We start from the raw sequence: 6,003 nt of genomic DNA on the forward strand, positions 1-6,003 counted from the left end.
TATCCCCAGTTATACAAAACAGTAAAGAAACCAAGCATCTGAGTATTTTCTGTAGACAATTATGCGATAGGATTAGATAGATGGTGAAAGGAGTATAATGGAACAAGTAAACAACTAGATGTTCATTATCAGAGAGGTGCTGAGCACTCACAGCTCCCTCTAAATTAAACTGGGCAACTCTTTTAATAGGTCTGCCTTTAATCTTTGTGCCTAAAAATCTTAAATTCAAAACTATATATTTTCATAAATCAGCCTCATAATAAATGCTGTAAAGGCTCAGGTATATTATTTCAAAACAGGAAGGAAGGGCTGGATGAGAGAAATATGAGTTCATGTGGCTCATGCCTGGAAAATGTACATTTGGGAGACTCTTGTCATATGGTGGATTCTACTTTTTAATAGGGATAAAGAAAGCCCTCAGGTTGTCTTTTACAAAGGTTTTTATATAACCCTTGCTACCATAATAGTTAACACCTGAGCTTCTCAGTCATTAATAGATTTTACCCCCAAAATCACTCTTTTGAGAAAGAGAGGAATTATTATTTCAATTTAACCTATTTCAATTTAGAGCCCTACTCTTACATTTTTGTCCTCTAGACCTTATTTAATCTATCTAGATCTTGTTTAAACAACCATTCCATGTTCTCACTCAACTGACATACAATGAATGGGGAAGTTTCCCTGTTTGTAGACCAGCCTAGCTATAACCGATTAATATAAAACCTTTACTCCATTAGATATCTTGAGCTAACTTCGCCTCCTGTAAAAATCACAGTATGTCCGTATTAAGAACAGAACTGTTAAGAAGTTAATGAGACTAGGCTACTTTGGAGATGTAATGAGAAAATGAGACTTTTACGGAAAGAGTTTGGGCCATAAAAATATATTTGCAAGAAGAATTGTATTAATTTGTGTACTAAGTTAAAATATTTAATAAAATGTTAGCAATGTATGCAAATCTACACATATAGTTAGTGAAACAATGTAACACAAAGAAAATTAAAAATGATGAAGTCTAGATTTCACTCAAAATCTGTTGGTGCAGTGAGCTGATAAATACTTCTAGGATTTTTTTACTCTAAGTTTATACAGATAGGTATCTGGAATTGCTTTCCTTTTCATGCATTATCTGTGCATAAGCCTGAGCTGGGACTATATTTTACTACTCAACAAAACCGATTTCTTTTTTTGTCTTTTATCAGGCTATAACTCTTGCAGGTGCAACTTAGGATGGGCACAATATAGGCTGGTGAGAACTAGAAGAAATGAACAGTAAATCATGTAGCATTGTATCCAACAGAACTTACCTCTCTACATCTTAACTGAACTAATAGTCCTGCTCTTTGTGGAATTTCATAGACATCTACAGGAACTCATTATCTATCTCTCAATACTTCTGTGGAAGATGGCATATATGGCTCTACATTTGGCTCAGTATTACAACCACCAATCTCTCAGTCATTACATATTATAAACATTATAGCCACTTGTGGAAACTATAATGAAAGCAACTGTGGTTCCAAATTTCTGCTCTTTTACAGTGCCCACCTTATACAGCCACTTGGTAGGAGAGAATGAGCAAATAAATGAAACACAAAGCAAACATACCTGCAGCTCTAAGAACTACTGGTTCTTCTAGTCTGGTCAAGATCAAGAGACATGAAGAAGTAATCTTGATTTCCCTTTACATTTGCTGGAAGACAATGGCACTACAGTTAAGGAAGCATTTGCTGCTCAGGCTAGGTTGATTCCTGTAAGTAAAGCGGAAGAATATAAAACTAACTCCATATAAAAGTGGGGTGCTGACTTAAACTAAAGCTATGTGCTAGACCAGTAGGCAGAGATGAAGTGAGCTGGAAACCTACAAAAAACGTGTGAAAGTTATGATGATAACATTGCATTTGTGGCATAAGTGAAACTGGATGCTATCCCATATGCAGAAAATGTTTTCAGTAATGCAAGGATATCATATACTGACAGATATTCTTATGTATTCTATATAATCTACAAAAATATAAGATATTGGTACAGAAATTTGATAACTTTGATTTAATAACTGTCAAGGACTCCAAACAACATCTATTTGAAGAGAGATTAAACAAATTATTTATTCTTTCTATCAATGAAAGTTAGGAAAGTATATACAAATTAAGCATTAGTTTACATGTAGTTTTGGGAAGTATTTCCCAATAGCCACATAGAAAAATATGAAAAAAGTTAAGTTTTCAGGCTAAGCACTCTCTTTAAGCCAGAGAAGGCCCATCAAAAAAAAATCTATTTCTATTAACTGTGCTCTGCAGCTACTTGTGGTTCCAATCATACCTGCCCCCTAAAAATTTCAAGATGATCGAATTATGCATATATTATTTTCTTAACTCCCTAGCTAAAAAGTTGCAAATGCAGTGTAATAATAAAAAAAAACTTTTAAAAAGATCAGAAAATACTGAGCTATATCTTTTTACACCCAGAGAGAGCTTATTCATAGTTACTGTCGAACAAGCCCAGAGGTTGATGACTAAAAAAAACCCTAAACAAAACAGTAAACCCAAGCCCTTTCTTTTAAATTGTTTCCTTTCCTCCTCCCGCACGTATCCTTCACCAAGCAGCTGGAAGAAGCATGCAGCGAAGACAGTTCATCTTGTTCTATTGTTTTAAGGTTTTAATATATTTAAAACTTTAAAACTGCTTTAAATTTTCAAGTATAGAAAGAAATCCAAGCAATATATGGAAACACCCAAGCAATGTGAACCCCACCCAGCCGAGCTACTAGACAGAAAGTAACAAAAAGTAAAAGGAATACATCTTCAAAAACAAGTTTAATTCTATCAGGAACTATCAACAATCTAAGGCAGCAATCATAATTGTATAGCTTATTACAGGACACCATTTCTGGCAGAACCAATGTTATTTGGGTGTTTAGTTGTACATTTTCATACCGACATGTTTGAGTTTCTTCTAAAACGAATCGTAGTCTCAATTTCCCTCTGTTTAGAATACTTGTTTGGGGAATTATTGCATTTCTGTAGTTACAATTTATTCACTGCATTGGTATAACAGAAGCTATAATCATGGACAAGGACATATTGTGTTAGATGCTGTAAAAACACTGAACAAAAAGGATTGCTGTTTAAACGATCAGTGGACAAAGAGAAAATGGAGAAGTACAAAGAAATGATGAAATAGCAAGTATAAGATTTGGCTGCCAGCTGCCAAATGACTATTAATTTTTGGAGACTCAAAAAAAATACTATCTCTGATGTTTATGGGGTGTTCCTTTCTCAAATCTGAGAGGTAGAGTAAGAGAAAATGCAAAGACGTTTGTCCAGAAATTTAACAAGTGGTTGGTGGAAGCTGGTATCAGGAATTGGTGACAGTTGACATCTCAGTAATGCAACATAGGTGAGGGTGACATAGACAAGCAAAGACTTTGAAAGCAAAAGCAAGTACTTTTGAGTGACAGAGAAAGGAGGGCTAGTACCGAGACATATGGTCCAAATTACTCCCTAGGAAAATCATCTTTGCAGCTGTGTTACGGAAAAAAATATTTTTCACTTACATTATTGATATATACAAACTCCTAACTCCAGTTAGATACAGCTTGCGGGGGGGAAGGGGGCTTTTATTAAAAATAACAAGATACTGGTAACCGCATCAGTGGGCAATGCTCCGTCGGACCTCCGCTGTTAAGTAACTGCTATAACTGCACCACAATATAAGAAATTTGGAAAGTTGTTTCTCTTCTTGGCCATTACAATTTGTGGCCAGGGTCTCAGAACTGCTGGTTAGCGCAGTTTAACTATACAACACTTATTCTAGATGAGGAAGAGAGAAGATTTTATGGTATACAAATGTCCACTGACCATCTCATTTCAGAATAAAGGGACCTTGCTTCTCACTCCTCATCTTTTGGTCTAAACTTCATGGATTATGTCAACAGCCTGCCTGGACACCACAACCTGAAGATCACATGCCATATCAAGGTATCACAGATGTAATTCATGTGCTTATTCACATCCTAACCAAGACAGACTGGCATTGGACAGCCCCAAAATCATGAAAATTGTCAAATTACACAGTATTGTATCAAAAGTAAAAAGCAATTTATAATAGGGTGTTGCACTTAAGGTCTCATGTGAGAAGAGGCAACACAAAAACTTCTGTATCCCTAAAAATACTCCAAAGAGTGTGAAGCAGCAAGGATTACATTAAAACATTTGCATTTTATCACAAGTGTGGTCCAGCATTGAAATGGTGTGATGTGATCAAAATGCCATCAGAAGAGCGATCAAGTACATCGCAACTTGCCACCCACCCCACCGCAACCGCCCTGCACAGCACCAGCGCCAGAGCAACCCTGGTTACCAGCAGGGCAGCCCAGTTTCAAACCACCTCGCTATGCCAAGGGGCCAGGACAACTCCCTTACCAAAAGCGTGCTGAAGTCATTTCTAAGGGCAGCAAGCTCTCGAGGTGAGGAATGATTCTGCTGAGATTCATCGCAGCACTTCAGCTCTACCCATGGGTTGAGCTAGGCTGGGTTACGGCTTGACAAAGTTATCACCTTGCTGGGGAAAAGGGGCCGGAAGGGGGGGTGTGGACGGTCACTCCGAGGAAAGCGAGTGAGGGGCAGCGCACTGCAGGCAACGGGGCATAAGCTTCGCAGATCATTTAAGCGAGAGGCTTCCCCTGCCCTGTGAGCCTTCTCGGGGGCTCGTGTGAGCTGGAGGTGAGGGACGGGTCACTGCTCCTGTGAAGGGGCTGGCGGATACGTTGTTCACGGATCCGGATCCAGCAGGGCCGAGCGGGGGAGCCCCATGCTCCGCTGAGGGACGGGAGGGCCCTGTGTGCGGACGAAGGAGCGGAGGCTCCGGCTCCGCGGAGGAACAGCACGCTGTACGCGTCATGCGTGGGCTCAGCGCTTCTCTGCCTGCTACCACCCTTATCCCCCCGAGCTGGGCTGCATCGGGCCCGCAGGATCTGCGGCCCCACCGCCAGCCTGAGGCAGGAGCGACGGTTGGTTTTGCACTCGGCTCCAACGGTCGCTCGCGTGCTGACGGCTTGTTTACTTCCTCCGCGGCGCGCGCCCACTCCCCCCGCCCGCCCGCCCGCCGCCGCCGCCGCCGCCGCCGCCGCCCCACGCGCCACGCGCCCTCCGCTCGGCTCTGCCGGCCAATGGGAGCCGCCCTCCGACGGCGGGGGGGGGACGGAGGGGGGGGACTGGGCGCCTTTCAAAAAAAAGTTGGGAGAAGGCAACGTCAGCCGGTAGCGCTAATCGGATGGGATTTGGGAGCTCTGCCTCTGATTGGCTAAATCGCCTGTCAGTCCTCGGGAGCACCCGCCTTCCGTTTTACTCGCGCCGCCAAACACACAGTATCCCGCCTCCGCCTGCCGTATCTCTGTGTGTGAGGCGCTGATTGGGTAGGACCCCGGCCCTTCACCCCCCCGCCAGTCAGCGTAAGCTCCGCCTCTTTCCCCCCCCACCCGTCTGAACTACAGGAAACACCCCTCTAGACCGCGGAGCACCCGAGCTGCCGCCGTCTTTCATTGGTCCCCTGGGCTGCCGATTCGCCGAAGCCCCGCCTCCTCCAGCCTGCGCGCGGCGGCGCCCGCCTCTCCACCAGCTGCGCCTGCTGATTGGGCCACTTGGGAACGGCGGCCGCTTTCTATTCGCTCGCGCCCTGCCACTCCGGCAAAGCGGCGGAGCCGGCTCCCCTCTTTCGCCGGGGGCCCCGCCCGCCGCCGGCCCGGGCCCCGCCCCCGCCTCCCTCCCGGCGCGCGCCCCCGCCCTCCGGGGGGTCACGTGATGTTTTCGCCGTGGTGCCGCCGAGGCTGCCTGTGTGAGTGCGAGTAGCCGGACGCGGCGCGGCGCGGCCGGCGGGCGGGAGGGCGCGGACGGGGGCGGCGGGGGCGCCGCACCCCGCACCACCGCGCACCCCGCACCGCACCCCGGGCGGGCGGGCAGGCTCCGCCGGGCCCCTCGGCGCCGCCCGGCTCCCCATGCGCAG

General features: G+C 45.2%; 1 protein-coding gene across 5 annotated transcripts in view; it reads right to left on the bottom strand.

Moving 5' to 3' along the window:
* The window catches only part of NXT2 (nuclear transport factor 2 like export factor 2), a 95,741-nt gene extending 90,665 nt beyond the window's left edge, over positions 1 to 5,076 (bottom strand). Inside the window, exons 1-2 of one of the 5 annotated variants that reach the window (XM_068956951.1) lie at positions 4,425 to 5,076; positions 1,609 to 1,751 (exon numbers count right to left, since the gene is read on the bottom strand). The gene's annotated coding sequence lies outside the window, so the exon portion shown is untranslated. The remainder of the gene's footprint in view (positions 1 to 1,608; positions 1,752 to 4,424) is intronic. The other 4 variants (XM_068956948.1, XM_068956954.1, XM_068956953.1 and 1 more) reach the window with 4 other exon arrangements.
* Between the last annotated feature and the right edge of the window lie 927 nt (positions 5,077 to 6,003).

This window comes from Struthio camelus, chromosome 11 (genome assembly GCF_040807025.1).
Source record: "Struthio camelus isolate bStrCam1 chromosome 11, bStrCam1.hap1, whole genome shotgun sequence".
NCBI lineage: Eukaryota > Metazoa > Chordata > Aves > Struthioniformes > Struthionidae > Struthio > Struthio camelus.